This window comes from Pan troglodytes, chromosome 11 (genome assembly GCF_028858775.2).
Source record: "Pan troglodytes isolate AG18354 chromosome 11, NHGRI_mPanTro3-v2.0_pri, whole genome shotgun sequence".
NCBI classification, from domain to species: Eukaryota; Metazoa; Chordata; class Mammalia; order Primates; family Hominidae; genus Pan; species Pan troglodytes.
In genome coordinates this window covers 86,284,688-86,305,546 of record NC_072409.2, presented here as the reverse complement: position 1 = coordinate 86,305,546, position 20,859 = coordinate 86,284,688, and positions in this window count along the sequence as shown.

The following is a 20,859-nucleotide window of genomic DNA, read 5'->3' as shown; positions in this document are numbered from 1 at the left end:
GAGGTGGAGGTTGCAGTGAGCCAAGATCACGCCACTGCACTCTAGCTTGGGCAACAAGAGGGAAACTATCTCAAAAAAATAATAATAATAATATTCACCCAATTAAAAAAATTTTTTGAAGAAAAGAAAGTATAGGCCAGGCATGGTGGCTCACACCTGTAATCCCAGCACTTTGGGAGGCTGAGGTGGGTGGATCATGAGGTGAGGAGTTCAAGACCAGCCTGGCCAAGAGGGTGAAACCCTGTTTCTACTAAAAAGACAAAAAATAGCCTGGTGTAGTGGTGCACACCTGTAATCCCAGCTACTCGGGAGGCTGAGGCAGAAGAATTGCTTGAACCTGGGAAGCAGAGGTTTCAGTGAGCCGAGATCACGCCACTGCACTCCAGCCTGGGTGACAGAGCAAGACTCCGTTTTGAAAAAAAAAAAAAAAAAAAAAAAAGAAAGAAAAAAGAAAGTATAGAGGAAGAAAAAAATACATGAGACACGTAAAAAGCAAAAATTAACAGACACAAATCCAACACTATTAGTAATAACATTAAATGTAAATGAATATAAAATGTAATCAAAAGACAGTTATTGTAAGATTGGATTTAAAATTCTAACTGTGTACTATCTACAGCACCTTGATTTAAAATATAAATTTATTGAAAGTAAAAAGATGAATAAAGATTTATTATACAAGCAGCAACCACAGAATTAGTGGCTATAATAATTCTAGGCAGATAATGAAACAAAATATGTTATTAATAACTTTTTTTTTTTTTTGAGACAGAGTTTCTCTCTTGTTGCCCAGGCTGAACTGCCATGGCACCATTTCGGCTCACTGCAACCTCCGCCTCCCAGGTTCAAGTGATTCTCCTGTCTCAGCCTCCCAAAGAACTGGGATTACAGTGCCTGCCACCATGCCCTGCTAATTTTCTGGGGTTTCACCTTGTTGGCCAGGCTGGTCTTGAACTGCTGACCTCAGGTAATCCACCCAACTTGGTCTCTCAAAGTCATGGGATTACAGCTGTGAGCCACCACGCCTGCCCCATATTTTTTATCATTATAAAATGATATATAATTTTATCATTATAAAATTTTATTCTATAATTTTATTAAGAGAAACATTTTATAATGATAAAAATGTAACGATAAAATGTTAATTCAAGAAGATACAATAGTTATAAATATGTATGTATCAATAGTAACAGAGCACCAATTTACATGAAAACTGATGAAAGTAGAAAAAGACAAAGTGAATAAATGGTTGCATACATCAATGCACCACTTTCTGTAATGGATAGAACAATTAGACAAAAAATAAAGGAAATAAGCAATTTAGCACTATAAGCCAACTGGACCTGGAAAACACCTATAAAACACATCACAATAATAGAATGTACACTTTCCTCAAGTGCACATAGAACACCTCCATGATAGACCATATCCTGGCCATAAAGCAAATGTTAATAAATGTAAAAGGATAGAAATAATGTGAAATATGTTTTGTGATTGCAATGGAATAAATTTAGAAATCAATCAAGGAAAAAAAATTAGGAAATTCACAAATACGTGGATATTGAAAAACATTTAGAAATGTTTAAATAACTACTGGGTCAAAAAAAATCAAAAGGGAAATCAGAAAATACTTTGAAATGAATGAAAATGAAAAAGCATAACAATATTTAATGGGGGTACAGATAGAGTAGTCCTTATTGGGAGACTTATAGCTGTACATGGATATATCAAGAAGAGAAATTTCTAATCCATAACCCAATCTTCCACTCTGAGACACTGAACAAAAGAGCAGAGTAAGCCTAAATCAAGCATAGTAAAGGACATAATAACAATTAGAGCTAAGATTCATGAGAGAATAGAAAAACGATAGACAAAATCAGTGGGCGCAAAATCTTATTTTTTGAGAAGATCAACAAATGGACAAACTTTTAGCTAGATTGATCAAGAAAAAAAGTGAATAGAATCAGAAATAAAACAAGTTTTTACTACTAATCATGTAGAAATAAAATATCAGGAAGGAATACTATAAACAATTTTGTGCCAATAAATTATATAACATAGATGAAATAGACAATTTTTAAAGAAACATACTGATTACTAAAACTGACTCAACAAAAATAAGCAATTTAATAGGACTTACAAGTTAATTGATTAATAATAATATTAGTAACAATAATAAACCTATCGTAAAGAAAAAGCCTGACCCAGGAGCCTTCATTACTATCTTCTCCCAGACATTATAAAAAGTCCTTTTACCAACTCTTGACAAACTCTTCCAATGAGTAAAAGAGAAGATAATATTTCCCAACTCAATTAGGTCATTATCAATCTGAAACCAAACCAGACAAAGACCTCACAATAAATGAAAACTACAGACCAATATCTTTTATGAATATGGGTTCAAACGCTTAACAAAATAGTAACCAAATTTACAAGGCAGTCCTTCATAAAAAGCAGGCTGGAATGCTCAGTCATAGTCTTAGGCTACAGTCTTTAGTTATTAAGTCAAACACTATTCTATGTCTTGCTGTAAAGACATTTTATAGATATAGTTTAAGTCCATAATCTGCTGACTTTAAGTAGGTAAAATCATCTCAGATAATCTGGGTGGTCTTGAATCAATGAGCTGAGAAGCTTTAAGAACAGAACTGAGGCTTCCCTGAAAAAGAAGAAATTCTGCCTGTGAAATACAGATTCAACCTGCACATGAAAGATTTGACCTGCTCTTCCTGGCCACCTGCCCCATGGACTTCAGACCTTCTTAGCCAGCTCCCACAATTGCACACATTAATTCCTTGCAATAACTCTGTAAACAAATGTCTTCTACTGGCTCTGTTTCTCTGGTTGCACACTGACAGAATTAGATTTAGATTATTTTTGTTTTCACAAACTACCATAAATCAAATTAATTAGACGACATGTTTCCAGTAACCAGCATACCTGAATTTGAATAATAGTTTAGTTTTTAAGACATGAAATATCTATTTATAAAAAAAGTCAGTTCAGAGAGACGTGGAGTAAAATGGCAGAGTGAGACTCTCCAAAATCATCCACTGACAGAATCATCAATTTGAACAACTATCCATGCATGAGAAAACCTTCATAAGAGCTAAGGAAACAAGATGTGAGTTCACAGTACCTGGTTTAAGCATAATAACGAGTAAAGATTCATTGAAGAAGTTTTACATTAGCTATGTCACCCCTGCCCCAACCCCAGGCAGCACAGCGCAGATAGACACCAGCTGCTTGTGGAGAAGGAAATAAAAATAAACCAGGACTTGGCCTTGGAATCAGTAGAGGCCCCACTGCTGTAAAACCAAGTGCTGGGCAGATCCCCAGGCCAGCACCAATGGGCAGAGCCTCTAGACATGTGACAGTGCCAGACAGGAACCTGTGGCCATGGCAAGAGAGAATCAAGATCTAATCCACATCATCACTGGCTGACTACAATGACCTTGAACACTGAACAAACCTCAGTGGCAGGCAGGCCATAGTGGTCACGACCTTAGGTATACCCCAATACTATGCTGGTCTCAGCGATCATGGACTCTGAATGAGACCCAGCACTATGTCAGCCTCAGCAGTTAAAGGATTCCTGCTGCAGAGGTCCTAGGCTTAGGGAGCCCCCTAGTGCTTCAACAACTTAAAGACCTCGCAGTCACCTAACCTCACTTGCGTTGAATCTATGGACAGCACTATTGCCAAAGGAACCTCCCAAAGAAAGCCATGCTGTGAAAACTTGGTTAGGTACCAATATCAATTCACAGACTTTGATGCACAGCCACAGGATTAAGATCAAGTAGGGAAATAAGACATCATAAATGGACAAAATAATGTGACAGTGACTGATCCTAAAGAGATGGTGATGTAGGCACCACCTGAAAAAAAATTCAAAATAACTGTTTTATGGAAACTATGCAAATGTGAATAAAATAAAAAGAATTTATAAATTTATCAAATAAATTTTACAGAGAGATTAAAATAATTTTTTTAAATTAACAAATTTTAAAACTAAAGAATACATGAACAAAATAAAAAAATTGAATGGAGAGCATCAACAGCACAATTGATCAAGCAGAGAAAATAATCTGTGAACTCCAAGACAGGTTAATTGAAAACATACATTCATAGAAGAAAAAATAAAAAGGAATAAAGAAAGCTTATGGCATTTATGTAATAACAATAACAAGGGCAAATATATGGGTTATTGGTGATCAAGAGGAAGAAGAGACCAAAGCATAGGAAGCTTATTTAAAGAAAAAACAAAAACCTTTCAAACCCAGCCAAAGATGTAAATTCCAGGTACAAGAAGGTCAAAGGTTTTCAAGCAGATTCAATCCAAATAAAATTTTACCCATAATGTATAATAATCAAAATGTCAAAGATCAAAGACAAAGAAAGAATCCTGAAAACATTAAGAGAAAGAAAGCAAATATGCCTAACAGCAGAAGCAGATTTCTCAGTAGAAACCTTATTGGCCAGGAAAGAGTGAGACGGTATATTCAAAATGCTAAAAAAAAAAAAAGCAGTCAACCAAGAATACTATACCTAGCAAAGCTGATCTTCAGAAATGGAGAGATAAAGACTTTCCTGGATAATCAAAAGCTAAGGGAGTTAATCACCACCAGTCATGTCTTACAATAAATGCTGAAGAAAGTTCTTCAAGATTAAAGGTAAAGACTCTCACAAGAAACACAGAAACGTCTGAGGGTATATTATTCACTGGTACTCTAGACAAAATGGGCCTTACAGACAATCCAGCAGCTACCAAATGCACATTCTTCTCAATGCCATATAGACCGTTGTGCAGGATAGACTATATGTTAGGACTCTAAGTCTCAGCAAATTTAAGACGACTGAAATCATATCATGTATCTCTTCTGACCACAATGGTATAAAATAGGAAATCAATAACAAGAGGAACTCGGAAACATTACATTACATGGAAAGCAAACAACATGCTCCTAAACAACCAGTTTGTGAATGAAGAAATCAAAAGGGAAATTTAAAAATTTATTATGGCAAATGATCATAAAACTACAACACACCAAAAATAACAAATAACCTTATTTTTAAAAATTGGCTAAAGACCTGAATAGACCATTCTCAAAAGAAGACATACAAATGGCAAACAGGTAAACAAAAAGCTAAACATCACTAATAAGGAAATACAAACCAAGACCACAGTTAGATATCACCTTATCCAAGTTAGAATGGCCATTATTAAAAGACAAAAGATAACAAGTGTTGGCATGGATATGGGAAAAATAGAATCCTTGTACACTGTTTTTGGGAATGTAAATTAGTACCCCCATTATTGAAAACAGCTTGGAGCTTTCTCAAAAAAATTAAAAATAGAATGACCATATGATTCAGCAATCTCACTATGGGATATATATCCAAAAGAAAGGATTTGATATGTCAAAGAGACATCTGCACTTTAATGTTTATTGAAGCATTATTCACACTAGTCAATGTGTGAAATCAACCTAAGTGTCCATCAATGGAGGAATCAATAAAGAAAATATGGGATATATACACAATCGAATTTTCAGCTATAAAGATTAAGTCCTGCTATTTGCAGCAACGTGGATCAACCTGAAGGACATTATGTTAAGTGAAATAAGCCAAGCATAGAAAGACAAATGCTACATTATCTCAGTGATATGTGTAATCTAAAAAGTTGATCACATAAAAACAGAGGAATGGAGGTTACCGAGGCTTGCGTGGTTATGTGGGGGAAGAGAAATGAAAGACGTTGGTCAAAGGATACATAATTACAGTTAGGAAGAATATATTTCAAGAGATCTATTGTACATCAAGGTAACTATAGTTAATGATTATAGATTGTATTCTTGAAAAATATAAAAAGCATAGATGTTATGTGCTCTTAAAACAAAAGTGATAATTGTATGAGATAATGCATTTGTTATTTAGCTAGATTTAAGCATTTGATAATGTATGTCTTTCAAAACATTACATCATAAATGACCAAAACATACAATGCTATCTGTCAATTTAAAAAACAGTCGGCCGGGTGTGGTGGCTCACACCTGTAATCCCAGCACTTTGGAGGCCGAGGCAGGCCGATCACGAGGTCAGGAGTTCAAGACCAGCCTGGCCAAGATGGTGAAACCCCGTCTCTACTAAAAATACAAAAATTAGCCAGGTGCGGTGGCACATCCTGTAGCCACAGCTCCTCGGGAGGCTGAGGCAGGAGAATCACTTGAACCCAGGAGGCGGAGGTTGTAGTGAGTTGGGACTGTGCCATTGTACTCCAGCCTGGGTGACAGAGCAAGACTCCATCTCAAATAAAATAAAATAAAATAAAATAAACCAGTAAATATCTAATTAGTATTAACTATAAAGTTACAAACCAGCCTTTGAATCGTTTTGTTTGGTCATGAAAAGTAATCATTTAGAACCCTATGTTTTGAATGTAGCAAAGTGTCTATATTTTATCTTATATATATTTATTTCAAGTGAGATAATTAGTCACACAATAAGATCAATAATAATAATTCAACATAAGGGATCTAGAGGTTCTTTAAAATTATCTTATAAATATCACCTTAGATTGACCATTTTTAAGTGAGCAAACATTTAGATCCAATTTGATTTCATAGTCTTAATGAAGAAAACTAAATGACCTTTCCAACTATTAACTTAATTCAATGCCTGGGGCAGTCAACACTTCTCGATGGACTGTGACTGAAACAAAACAGCAAAAAATATGCTCACTTTGTTTTTAGTAGGATAAATTTTATTTTATTTGTAATGAGCTAAATTTAGAGAAACACCATTAGGTCCACAAATTTAAACAGTAAAATTATGATTCTTGTCCTTTAAGCTTTATTTTTTATATGCAGCTAGATTGAAAATACAGTTTTGACAAAGTTTGGAAAACAGCAGTAATGAGGAATAATGTTTAGTTAGTTTAGTCAAAAAACATACTTACAAGATGGTACAGACTAGTTATTTGTTGGAGAATTCTGATGATGCCAAGAGAGTTTCACTTAGCAAAGATATACAAAAATGTTTGCCATTTTATATAATGAAAATTATGCCAATACATAATTTTACATAAAAAATTAACAGTCAGAAGCATTCTAGTTCCATCCATGGCACAGTAACTGGGACTAACTTGCTTTCCCAGGAAAGAAACTATAATACTAAACAAAATAAATGCAGAAACTGTTTTCAGGCAGTGAGCTATGGATAGAATAGGACTATAATTATTGCAAAAAGGAAAACACAGAAGTTAAGCCCCATGCAAATTACCTTACACGTCTTTATGGGAAGGCTTGTATAATAGGAGTTAAGGAGAACCATAGCTGAGCTATGGAGGCAGAAATTAGAGCTCTTTCTCACAAAAATGAAAAGGTTCCAGAGATAAGGCAGCGCATGATGGTATATAGAAGTTGCATGGAAATTTACCAAGGTTACTAGAGTGAAGGTTGTTTTACTCAAGTGTAGGCAAAGACTTCACGACATCTAATATACATCATCTACTTCTGGGCTGTGAACTGACTGGTGATACCATAAATTATGCCTTATGGGGACATTCTTGAGTTCTAGCCCAGTGGTAGTGGAGAGCCCTCACTGAGCACCCAGTGCATTCAAACTAAACCCCAAAATAAAGACATTCCTAATAGAATGGAGCACACCCTAGAGCAAGAAGAATAAGGAAATCTGAAGATTCTCAGTGAATTGTGTGGTAGTATTATGTCTAATATATGTACAATTTGATTCCAAGATGACTATGATAGAGAACAGGGCAAAGTAGTGATTGAGAAAATATATCCACAATGAGATAAAAAGTTTTATTTTATTCAACATTTAGCTGTTTTGCACTGCATGGGTTGTTCAAAATGTCTCATCTGTTATACTGCCACAAGTAGAAATTCAATACATTAATTTTTGAACTGATATTAATTCGTTTCAACATTTTCTATACCTGTTCACTCCTACCCTTCAGATTATGGCAGATAGTATTGAAATTTAAAAGAATTAGGGCACTTTCTTTATAAGCCAACAGAGGACATAGTAGATGCTTGATGAATCAAGTTTATTTGGGCAGTAAGTGGTGTTGCTTAGTATTTTTTCCAATGGTATGATGGTGGGACTAATTAATGTTATATGACTTGCTATAGATGACCCATGTACAATAATGACATTTATGACTCAAAGGAAATCTATTTGAATTGCTTTTCCAGTAGAAATCAAAGGCAGTTTAGTGTTATGACAAATTATTATAAAGATTGAAAATACTGTTATGTTGCTGTTTTCATTCACATAATGTTGACTGGAATGCAGTGTGACTCTAGATGATTTCCCCTATTTTTAATGCAATAGTATTAGTATAATATACACTATGTTTAATTGAATTTAGTTTTACCTGTCACAGCATCACTTGCAAATAATTAACAAAATCAGCAGACCTGAAGTATATTTTGGATCTAGTCATTTTCGACAATATATTTTTTTCTCCCTGCCTTCTTTACTGAATGTCTAAGACAGTTGTTAGTTTCAAACTATGTTCTGATCATAGTTTCCTGGTGACATGCTAGGAGTATTTAATACTAAAAGAATGACTATGCACGTTGACTCATCCACTTTGAGAAGATAAAACAACTGAAACATTAATTTTATGCTAATAATAAATGACACCTAATATGTCATGGAATGAAATGCAATCTGCCTGCATTTTCTAAAATAAGACATAGTGTTCAAAAATATTCTTTACCAATAGTAGAAACTTCAAACTACACCTTTAAATGGTCAGAACATGCATTCACTTAGCTTTTAGAGGCACTTCAATAAAAACATTTTAAAAGCACAAAATTAATGGGTTATATTTCAATTTGTTATTCATTTTATAACCACTTTAAACATTATTGAGGTGGCATATGGCAAAATATTGTACAATATGACTCTAAATGTAGATTTAGAAATTTTAAAAATGGAGATTAAGTTAAAAATAAATAAGGTCAAAGCCCAGATTAATATGTTTATTAAAAGTTGAAATTATAATTGACTCTGAGTTTCATAGGTTCCAAGAAAAAGGAAGATAAGAAGAGAGATTCTAAACTGGCATGACTTCTAAATATAAACATGACTTATCTGGTGGAGGAACATGTTACTAGGTCTTAATTTGAAAATGAATTTTCAAGTACCAAACATCAATTTTAGGTGATACCCAATAAAATCCAAGGGAATCATATTAAAATATTATTCAGTGAAGGCAATTCTCTAAGGAAAAACAAAATATATTTTGTTAAAGCCTATCAGTTGGACATGCCTATAAAATTTTCAACCTTGAACATGCCTTTAAAATTTTGGAGATTATCTGAGTTGCTGATTGAAGGAAAATTATTCTGGACATCAGATGTCAAAGGAACAAGATGAAGATTTTGTTAGGATAATTTAAGCCTTTGATTTGTAGTCTCATCTTGGAGTTCTGGGCCAGAGGAAAGCCTGGACATTTTCTTAAGAATGCAATCTAGGTTTGCCCAAGTGTCCAAATAAGCATTAAATGTGAACAAAATCATAGCTTTCTGTACCATAGTACATGAATGACCATTAATTTGTAGAAAAATAAAGCGAAAGTTACTTATTTTACTAGAAGTGAAGTTCAAAATAATTACTGAGGAATATCTAATTTGAGTAGGGCCTGAATCCTCAGCTTATTGGATAAACTGAACTACTCCATTTAGGATACTTGTTATTTTCATCATTTTTTTTTTTTACATTTTGTTGTATTTGTTTTGTCTCTATTATTATTAGCTAAAAACAGTTACTTCCTTAGACTATCACCATTTTGTAATAATAAGATAATTTTTATTTGATGGGTCAATAGGTCTTATATTAACTATGCCTAAAATATAATTAACTTATTAAAATAAAATTTGAAGTGATGAGAGCATAGGCTGTAGATTAGTTTCACATGAATCAAGATTACTGTTTGTTTTTCAGAAATTTTGTAGTTGCCCACCCTGGTTTTTCTAGTAGCTTTTTAGTTCTTGAATGTCAAGTAGCTAAATGTCAAACTAAAACCCATCTGTCTAAACATAAAAGAATAACTTGGGAAAAATTCAGTTTTTGAAAATTCTTAGTCTTGCCAATTTTTAAAATTAATATTGTAATAAACCATTTGTTTCTATTTATGTCACCAGAACTAAAATGTTATATTGAAAAAAATTAAATGACAATAAAAGTAAACGTAGGATTATAATTTAAAAATATAGCTTGTATTTTCAGTCTATCTTAAATCTTGGAAACAATTACTAGGTGAATTTTTAAAAAAATATTGACACATTTTAAGAGAGGATTTAAAGGGTATGGAGATAGTGAGTTTTTACGGTATGGTAATAATTTAGATTATATTAAATTTGAAAACCAGATCTTAAGCCAGAGACTTTTCTAAAACCTAAAAACACATGGAAAATTTTACTAGGATAATAATATAACTTAGAAAGCTTTTTCAATAATCAATAGGAAAATATGCCTTCATAATTTCCCTTATGAAAAATGTTGTTTGCTGATCAGCCTTTATAGTTGTTACTGATGTCTTATCTCAGGGCCTCTTATACAGATATGGATTGAATTTTACATTTTTATGGTACAGGGAAAGAGGATGTGTTCCTAATAATAATTTAAACTCAAATCCCTTAATCCATATTTTCCTTTGAGTATTTTTTGAGCAACCACTACACTTTCCAGGCTACATTCTAGGTATAATGGATAGAGAAATAAGCAAAACTTAGTTAAAAATTCTCCATTCTCATAGATTCTGCATTTTTGTGGGACAGGCAGTAAACAGATAAACCAATAGGTAAATATTTATACCTCAGTGAAAAAATAAGGCAAGGCAAAGGACTAGAGAGTAAGAGGAATGTTTTTTAGGCTGGGAAAATTCTGTATGTTAGTTTTCCAACTTTTTTAAAGCCTTATTTATTTTTATATATATATTTTGTTGTTTTTGTTATTGTTTTATATTTATGCACATTCATTCTTCAAGAATCTAGCCAGGTTAGAGTGATTCTGGCCTCCAACGTTTGGACCAACTAGTGAGAAAGATCTCTGGAAGAAATAAAAGCAATTTCTTCCGGAATACAGCTAAACTCATATATTCATCACAGCTCTATTCACAATAGCAAAGACATGGAATCAACCCAGGAGCTCATAAAAAGTGGATTGAATACAGAAAATCTGGTACATATACACCATGGGATATTATGCAGCCATGAAAAAATGAAATCGTGTTTTGCAGCAACATAGATGCAGCTGGAGGCCATTATCCTAAGTGAATTAATGAAGGGACAGTAAAAAAAAATACTACAGGTTTTTACTTATAAGAGGAAAGTAAGCATTGGGTACTCGCAGATATAAAGATGGCAACAATAGACACTGAGGACTACTAGAGGGGAATGGAAGGAATAGAGGCAAGTGTTGAAAAACTAACTATTGGGTACTATGCTCACTACCTGGGTAACGGGATCAATCATACCCCAAACTTCAGCATCATGTAATATACCCATGTAACAACCCTCCACCTGTACCCCTTGAATCTAAAATAAAATTTGAAAAAAATTTTCTTAAAATCTGATTACAGCTAATGTGGACATAGTAACCTCTGCTAATCTGGAAAGAAACTGATGGCAGCCCCAGTCACAGTTATATTGAGGATTAAAATAAATTGAGGACCAGATTCTGGATCTGCATCTTAAGGATAAAGAACCACTAATAAGATTAACTACTGAAAATATAGTGGTTCTGATTTCTTGACAGAAAAATATGTAAAATTTTTGTAAACTTTTCCCTCAAGCTGCCATTTAAATATATTATGTTGTACTTAGAGATAACTTTGGCCAGTTTTCCCATTTTAAGTGGATTTTTTTTGCTATAATAGTAGGCCATTCAGAAGTAAATTTAGCCATTTCATAATTTCTGTGGATAAAAACTTATGAGTTTAACTGAATCATTTAATATTGTTTAATTTATTTTATATTTTTACAATTACTCAAATAGTTGTATTGGACAATAAAGTTCAATTTCACTGCAAAAATATTTTTAGACAAATAAGATATAAACATCAAAAGTTAGATAATTTGTCACTGGCCTTTAAGGAAATTTGTCGTATGTTATCAAAAGCAGAAATTTTATCATTAGATATGCCAGTGCAGACCTAACATAATTTGGTTTCAAATTGAGAAAAATGTGTTCTGGTTATGTATGTGAACATTTAATTATTATCTCATATATTTATTCATTTACTGAAAAAATTGTTTGGTGAGTAAAATGTGCTGGAAGAGCTTTATCCAGCTGCTCAGAATACAGGAGAGATCGAAGCAAACAAAATCCCTTCACCCATGGAACACACTTTCTGGAATTTACCAGAGATCAACATACGCAGTTCAGCTTTGCTGCACAAAAGTTCCTCCATTTGATGGCTAAAAACAAACGATCCAAACTCTTAAGCATAGGAAGAAATAATTTCCTAAAGAAAAAATATCACACAGACCAAGAGGAAAGTCAGCAGGCCAAGCCTTTTTCTTTATGGTCATAATCTGCTGCTGGTTAGTTATTGGAATGAACATTTAGGTATTGTATAATGTCACAGAAAATTTATGTAATTGGAAATATAGATTATGTAAGAGGTGTTAGCTTGAAAATAGCAGAAACTGGCCAATTTGGCAAAATTCAAAATTATTAGGAAGATCAGAGGCTTACACAATGGATAAGAGTTGAAATATTGAGCTGATAAGATTATTCATATCAGTGGAGTATTAGATGTTTAAGGAAGAAGGAATAAAACAATAGTTTTATAGAAAGAATGATCTTGTCTGCATGTCAGTTGGCCATGAATGGTGTCCAGATTTATCTTCTTCCCTCAAATGAAAATTTAATTTTAAAACCAAGCATCTAATTGACTGAACTTGGTCAGGTTTTACTCTGGCTTCTGAGATTGAGAAAACCAGAATCTATTTTCTATAATTTCTGTGTTGGAAGACAGGCCAACTGTCTTATGTAACTCCTTTTAGAGAAATTAAATGTGAACATTATAGAAAATTCAGTGAGGGAAAAGTAAGTGTCCTTGGGCCAGTTATCCCATCTCAAGGAGAACGAAGAAAAAGGAGCTGAATGATATTGCATGTCTTTGCACTGTTGGTCAATGTTTCCTAAGTTTACCCTGAGCATAGGTGTCTAGCTGGCAACCAAGTATGTATATTTTCGCTGAGTTAATATAGACTGAGGAATGAGATCATAGTATACTGCTTCAAATATACTGACAGACAGAAAAATTAAAAGCATTACAATAATTTACCATAAAAGGTCAGAAATGCATCATTACTTTGTCAAATGCCAAAAATGTTAACATAGATTTGAGTTTTATTGATAATATTAAATAAAAACCATTCATTTCATAGTTTAAAAGTCAAGGTAAGTGTATTGTCATATCTTGAGATAAAGAGCCACATGCTATTTTAAAAGTTCTTCTGTTGTAAAAGTTATGATTTGATAAATGTTTGACTTCATGAATTTTGTTAGTCCTTAAGTTAATCGATTATATCAGTAGTTTCACCAAAGACATTCACTTTTGTTAAATCTGATGAGTTACTATCAGTGGAGCTAAAAGCCGAAACTTGTTCAACTATATTTATACATATACACAGAAAAATAAAGAGATTATCCACTGTAATATACTTATCTGTCACTGATATCAGTAAACAATATATATATACATAATGGACATTAGGTATAGAAGTATGTTAGCCATAGTTTGAGACACTCTATCTTCAAATTTAAATTTTAAATTGATCCATTCTCTTGCTAGTTCTGCCTTGTTCAAATAAAACAAAAATCCCTAAGATTTAACTTATTCTTTTTCTATAATAATGATTTGCTCTAAACCAGTTTCAAAACTCTTCTGTTTCACCTTGGGCCCAAGGAATTGAAAGAGACCTGAAGAGGATATTTCAGCCACTGCTAATCTTTTTTGATTTCATGACTTTACTCATGGGTATCCATTTCTTACTTTTCAATAAATTTTCTACTTTAGCCCATATTGTCACAAATAGCAGTAATCAAAAAGGATTCATGTACTTACCAGTATTAGGAAAAGGATTAATATGAGCACAACCAGTCTGTGACCAATCCCATTTTAACTTAGTTGTATAACGCTGTAGAGTGACATAGTTTATTTTCTGTATATGTGTCTATGATGGTGGGGAAAAAGGTAGACAAAATAAGAAATTTCTTATTCTTTTATCACTCATGCATTGAAATAGGATTAATCATTGCATCTCTATATTTAAATATTTTTTCCAATGGGAGCTATAGTCAGTGTCAGCATAGAGCACAATTTATACTAAGAATTTCTTCTAGTATGTGAAATTATTTTCATATTTTTCAAACTAAAACATAAGCCATCAGCTCAATAGCCACACATCTTACACTTGGCAAATTCAAGCATAAGTGGGGACTTCTATTCCCCTTAAGTAATAAAAATGAGTAAAAATTCTGACTGATGTAAATGCATGGAACTGGAATGCTTTTAAAATTTATTTTCAGTGTATTTATTCTCCTAATTATCTTTGGTTAAGTGAATAACCCAATTTGCTTAAATATCAAATAGGATCTTTCTTTGTGAATAGGCGTACGTTGCTATACATATGTGACTTATGCTTATTGTAATTAATAAGCATAGATCAAAATTGGTCTGAAGAGTTTGGAGCAGTTGAACAAAAATTACTCAGTAAAACTCATATAATACAAATACACAATTAGAAATTAATTGTCTTTGTGGAATAAAATATTTCTCAATTTTCAACATTTTCATTGTCTGTATGAGGTACATGAGCTCTTCAAGAGCCAAGACAAAATCTTGGTCATTTCTATATGTCCGGTACTGTGCAGTGCTGAGCATATGCACACTTCATCAATTTAAAATGCACATTTTTGGTAATTTAACATCTCTGATAATTGGACTGTATCTTGCAATCAGGGTCATGTAATAGATTAATGGCTTTTTTTTTTACTTCTTAGAGTAAAATATATATCAGTGTACCCTACAATCAATGGTGCTTTTGATTTAGTTGAATATATGATAGTAAGTATTGACTAAAAGTTTACTAAACTTGAAAAGCAGCATAGTATGGTAGAAAGATAGAGCTAGGATCAAGTCTAGATTTATATTGCTAAATATGGACTGAAGCAATGAAATTGGTAGAATGGCTTGATTTGAGGCCAAAAGGGAGCGATTTTTTAAAAACCAAAGATGTCCAACTTTTTTTAGGTATAAATAACAAATAAAAACCTTATGTTTTCAGAGCATACAATATGATGTTTCATGTACACAAATAGATACATTGTGAAATGAATACCAAGCTAATAAACACATCAGTTATATTATTTTAACAGATAGGATAACCTTCTACAAAATGAGATGGGGTAGAGTCAGTAACAAAATAGAAATTTTGCCTGTGGGTAAAAGGAAGGGTACATACACCCCAGACACAGAAAGTAGGTTTGAGCAGTGAAAAAGCATACATTTTGTGGGGGAGAGACAAAAATGGGAAATAACTTTGTTATTTTAGTAAATTGGGAGACAAAGTGATAAACTGAAAGAGAGCCAGGCCAGCTCTAGACATAAAGATGGAAAAGGCTGGTTAATAATTTGATATTTTTGCTATACAAAATTAAGAATCTCAGAAAAAAAGTTTTTTGAGTTCTTGGTCATAATTATCTGAAACAGAGGTGCAATCCTGTTGGGGAAGGAGTTGAAAAGGGGCTGTCCATTTATGACCTGGGCAGTTCCCCTTGGTCCAGCATTTCAGATCTCACTCAATAAAACAAAAGCCTTGAAATTGAGAGAAATTTTGAAACATATAAATCAGTCTTACAGTACTTTTTTAAAAGAGCAGACACACATAAGAATTAATCTAGTCAAATTATGCTTCTACCAGTGCAAAAACATTAACAGCAATTGCCACTAGCAAGAGACAATGGAAATTAAATATTCAGTTTTTATGTTAGAAGGATTTAACAAGAAAAATAAAAAAGGAAGAACGGGCCTAATATAATTCCAAGTTAAATAGCAACCTAGAATACCACAAGAGGGATTCTAGGTATGAAATTGGTCAGATAAGGAAAAAAATCAGTGGTGTTTACATACTGTGCAAATACTTAAATCCAAACTGTCATGTCAGAATTCTTATATACTGCAATATATTGCTTCTCCTTGTCAGACTCATCATGTAATAAATTATGTAATTTTGTTTTACATGGTAACTTTTGCTATATTAATTTGTTTAGTATCACTGCTTAGAATCAAACTCAGCAACATAAAGTGGAAAAAGTCAAATGCTGACATTTCTAGTCTTGGATGAAGCATTCTGAGATAGAGACAGTGTTGAAAGCGTATTGTTTTTATCACTTTCCTGGTTTTTGTGGTAGCCCAAGAGGGTTGAGTCCACTGACAGTGGAGAGAACTGGAAATAGCAACCTACATTAAGCAACTATACTCTCCATGGAAAAAAAAATTAGTTTATATTTGTGGGTCTTGGCCCCATAATAATCAGATTATAAGAGAAGTCCATCCAAATACATGTATGACTTTCTCTGAGGTTTCTGATAACAATTCTTCTTCCTCCTCTTTCTTTTGCGTCTCTTTCTTCTTCTATTTAAAAACATTTTAGGATTCAGTGAAGAGACAGGTGTTGCTTTGGTACTCCTTATTAACTGGCACCTTTGGGAACTACATGTTTCCTGTGTCCCTTACTCTGCCCTTAGAAGGAGCAGATGTGAAGAAATGAAAGACATGTTTGACCCGGGAGTAGGAATTAGAAAGGCAATTTTTATTAGAATGAGAGAGGGAATCGCTGCTGCTAGCAAATGCACCACTGATATGGCTTACTATATGGTTCAGGCTTTTTGGATGGAGAAATAAAATCAGAAATTGGTTGATTTATCATAAAAAGAAAGCAATCTAATAGATAAAACTTTTATAACAGGATTAGTGAGAAAGAAGAATGAGCAAAACAGAGTACTAATTTGTGCCCTAAAATTTAACATTAAAGTTAAGCAAGAAGCATAATGGCAGCCTGATGAGAGCATGATGCTGGTAGGATGAGAAAAGGGGTAGAGTATGGTATGTGTGTGCTCAGGGCAGGCTGTACAGGCCACATGTATCCCATTGACCCTCAATTAGTTGTGCAAAGGTAAAGTCAGATAAAAATAAGGTAAGAAAAAGAATCTCAATTAGGATGATCAAAAGAGTTACTAATGTTCATGCTCAAAATCCAACAAAACTGAAAACACAGCTTTTCCGTCTAGCACAGCTAAAAAGGTGGCATTCACATGCTATGTCCACCTATTCCCCTGTGTGGTCCCGACAGACTTCATACAGGAACTATAGGCTTTCCTTTTAAATCCCAATCCCCTGAAGTCATTGCTTTTCTGAAAATGGCAATAATAATTACAAACATCACAGTAACCCTTGCATACAATAGAAATTGCATTAACAGTTTCAGCCATCCATTTAAGACAAATTGAAGCAATTTTTTTTCACTATGTTGGGCATTTATAAAAATGAATATTTTGCTTGTTTGTTTTCACTAATTCACTGGTAAATTTACTTGAGATAGTCTATCCGGCTCTATAATTACACAAAGCTAATGGATTTCTTGGACTAAGTCATTAGATAATTATATTATTTAATGTTCTTTTGGTTGCAAGCAGTGAAATCTGACTGTGTTAGCTCACACAAGGCAGGAACCTTAATGGCAAGACATTAAAATGGAAATAACAGAAATAGTTGAGTAAACCAGACTTAACAAAAAATCCAACAAGGACAGCTTAAAATACTTAATGGTCCATTGGTCTAGACCAGAGCAATAAGAAGCAAACTTGTTTTTCCCTCATAAATAGCCAAATAGTAACTTATTAAAGTTTTACAGGAGATACAGTCCCTGTTGTAATACTCATCTCTACTATTGTGTCATGAAAGCAGCCATACACAAAACATAAATGAATGAGTGTGGCTCTATTCCCGTATATATTTTGCATGTTGATGTGTGAATATCATCACATTTTCATGTGTCATAAAGTATTCTTTTGACTTTTTTCCTCCAGCTATTTAAAAAATGCAAATCCATCCTTGCCTTTGGATCAGACCATAACACAAAAACAGGCTGAATGTGGCAGATATGGCACATGGGCCTTCATCTGTCCACTTCATTTGGCCCAGCTTTGCCCAGAACCCTCAAGGAGATTCAATCTCTTTGTTCAAAGTTTAAAATTTTAAGAAAGATTATCTTATGTTCTTACTGTGAGTTGGTCTTTTATTCCTGGATCTATTGCCCTCTGCCAGGTGGTAAGGATTACACAAGATAGATATGGCCTCTGGAAGTTATCCTGGGTATCAGGTATGGTTGTCAGAAAAAAACCCAATGTGAGTGAGGGTTGTTAGGAGCTAAGCAATCCCTTTAACAAAAAAACCTACTATCATATCATTATATTTTTGTTAGTATCCAGACTATTAAGTAAATATATGTACTTGACACAGGAACTTTGTTAATCAGTGCATCCACACATGAGCTTTTTCTTGTCTTTTTTCTTTTCTTGTTTTGAGATAACAAATAAGTTTCCCAGATGAGATTCTAAGAGCCTCCAAATATCTACAGCTTTGCCTTGATCTATTCCAAATTCTATGAGATCTTATCAGAAAAATTTCAGAGGCTTAAAGAAAAAATGTGCTGCTTGAAGAGGTTTAAAGCTATTGCCTACCGGAAAATATCTAACTTGTGAAGAAAGACAGAAATTTTCATAACCTGACTGAGCAGACAATATTCTGCCACCCACCAAGATGTTACATGGACCTGCTCTACTGTTCCCTAAACAAGATATCTGAATACATCTTTGTCTTTTGCAGCAGGATCCATCTAAATTATAATTGTTTCTCCTTTCTTTAAGAACCATTGTTTGGCATTCATAACCCACACAAGGTTTATTGATCCTCTTTTCCTCTGTGCTTTTTAAAAGTTCTATTAATCCTTATTGTGGATTGTTTCTGATTTAATAAAAGAAGATATCACGGCGGGGGAACTAGTCTGTTCTCACACTGCTAATAAAGACATACCTGAGACTAGGTAATTAGAAAGGAAAGGGGTTTAATTGACTCACAGTTCCACATGGCTGGGGAGGCCTCAGAATCATGGCAGAAGGCAAAGAGGAGCAAGTCACATCTTGCATGGTGGCAGGCAAGAGAGCATGTGCAGAAACTGCCCTTTTATAAAACCGTCAAATCTCATGAGAATTATTCACTATCACAAGAACAGCCAAGGGAAAAACTCACCTTCATTAGTCAATTACCTCCAGTGACTCCCTCCAATGACACGTGGGATTTTTACAATTATAGGTGATATTTGGGTGTGGACACAGAGCCAAATCATATCAGAGGGTTTGACCTAATCAAATTAACACTTTGAAAGACGTAGAAAGCACTTTTGGAGGCCAAGGCAGAAGGATCACTTGAGGCCAGGATTTTGAGATTAGCCTGGACACCAAATTGAGATATCTTTACAAAAAATTTAAAAATTAGCTGGGTGTGTTGGTGCATGTCTGTAGTCTTAACTATTCAGGAGAGTGAGGTGGGAGGATACTTTGAGCTCAGGAGTTTGAGGTTTCAGTGAGCTATGATCATGCCAATGCATTCCAGCTTGGGCAACAGAGTGAGATGAAAGAACAAAAAACGAAAGAATGAAAGGAAAGAACGAAAGGGAAGAATGAAAGGAAGGAAGGAAAAGGGAGGGAGGGAAGGAAGGAGGGAGGGAGGGAGGAAGGGAAAAGAAAGAGAAAGAAAGAAAGAAGAAAGGACAGAAGGAAGGAAGGAAAGAAAAAGGAAGAAGGAAGGAAGGAAGGAAAGAAAAAGAGAGAAAGAAGAAAGGACAGAAGGAAGGAAGGAAGGAAAGAAAAAGAAAGAAAGAAAGAAAGAAAGAAAAAGATGAAACTCAGAGGGATGTTCCTAAGCTAACCTTGAAGTTGAAGCAAATTGCTATTTTGTTAGAGGATCTATGGATGGGAGCAGGTGCAAGAAATAAATGAAAAAAAAAAGGGGCCCAAAGAGTTATATTTAAAGGATTGTATGTAAAAGCTTCATCTGCCCATGATTTAAAATAATTTAGATTTTGGACTCTGAACTGACAATATTTTGATTTAATTTTGGACTTTGAGTTGAAGATACAATATTTAATGATATTTAGATTTTGATTATGAACTTTGAATTTTGAGCGAATACTGTGCTAGGATGAAACTAGGAATTGTGAGAGAGGTGAATGTTCTTTGCACTTGGGAAGAATGTGAATCCTTGCAGGCCAGAGGGCAGACTATGGGTAGGAATAATAATAAGGCTCCCAAGATTCCTGCCACCTGATATATATGTGCATATGTGTATACACATATCAGGTATGGTTGTTGCAGGAATCTTCGGAGCCATATGTTGCAGGAATATTGGGAGCCATATTTTATATTTATTTATATATATGTGTGTATATATTATATATATTTGTATATATAATATATATTTGTATATATATTTGTTTGATTTTGTTTTTTGGAGGGGTTTTTATAGAATTTTTATCTCAATAGGTTTTTGGGGAACAGGTGGTGTTTGGTTACACGAATAAGTTCTTTAGTGGTAATTTCTGAGATTTTGGTGCACCCAGCACCCAAGCAGTGTACACTATACCCAATGTGTAGTCTTTTATCCCTCACCTGCCTCCCATCCTTTCCCCCAAGTCCCCAGAGTCCATGATATCATTCTTAGGCTTTTGCATCCTCATAGCGCAGCTCCTACTT